This window comes from Chiloscyllium punctatum, chromosome 36, assembly GCF_047496795.1.
Source record: "Chiloscyllium punctatum isolate Juve2018m chromosome 36, sChiPun1.3, whole genome shotgun sequence".
NCBI classification, from domain to species: Eukaryota; Metazoa; Chordata; class Chondrichthyes; order Orectolobiformes; family Hemiscylliidae; genus Chiloscyllium; species Chiloscyllium punctatum.
Window position 1 is genome coordinate 58,851,767 of NC_092774.1, and position 785 is coordinate 58,852,551.

General features: G+C 49.7%; 1 non-coding gene across 1 annotated transcript; it reads left to right on the forward strand.

Annotated features, from left to right (window-relative positions):
* Positions 1-251: 251 nt before the first annotated feature.
* On the forward strand, positions 252-325 carry trnan-guu (transfer RNA asparagine (anticodon GUU)). The gene has a single exon. It is a non-coding gene; the product is annotated as a tRNA-Asn (tRNA).
* Positions 326-785: the final 460 nt, after the last annotated feature.

The following is a 785-nucleotide window of genomic DNA, read 5'->3' on the forward strand; positions in this document are numbered from 1 at the left end:
CTCGCCTCCGAGCCAATGAGAGAACTCGGGAACAGGCAAAACACTGAAAGGCTCGAAGGGCGACGGCCCCGGAGTAAGAAAGCTAGTTCCTCGTGACATGGATGTGTCTGCAGACAGCCCCCGGTATCTCCAGAATGCATCTCCCAGGCTTGATTATGGAAAAGTTAAACTGATAGACGACAATTGTAATTCTTGGCGGGGAGGCTGAATTATAAAATCACTAAGCGATGGTGCCGCCCCCATCTGCACCTGTCTCTGTGGCGCAATTGGTCAGCGCGTTCGGCTGTTAACCGAAAGGTTGGTGGTTCGAGCCCACCCAGGGGCGGTGTGTTCGCTGCTCTCCTTTGGCTTCGAAGCTGTGCGCTTTTAATGGGGTCAGGAGAATGTTCCCCAAACGGAAATCTTCTCCACACAGGGGGGTTGCGAGTTGACTTCATGTCTTACCTAAGGGACTGCGTATGCTGAGAAGACGAGACCCAAACAGAAAATCAACAGGTTTGACAGTACCCGTCGGAGCAAACAAAATTCTGAAATGTTGCCTCTGATTCTCTTTCCACAGATGTTGCCTGCCCTGCTGAATTCCTCCTGCAATTTCTCACTGAAAGTTCATTTCATCTTTTCGGGAGAAACACCGAAATATCTGCAAACACCATGTGCAGATATTTAACCCTTTGGAATCACTGCGAAGTGATTGGAGTCAAACAAACTCTGCGATGATTCACTCTTTCTCAGCTCCACAGGCAGACAGACCTGGGAAGTCAAACTGTCAGTGTGGTACTGAATCG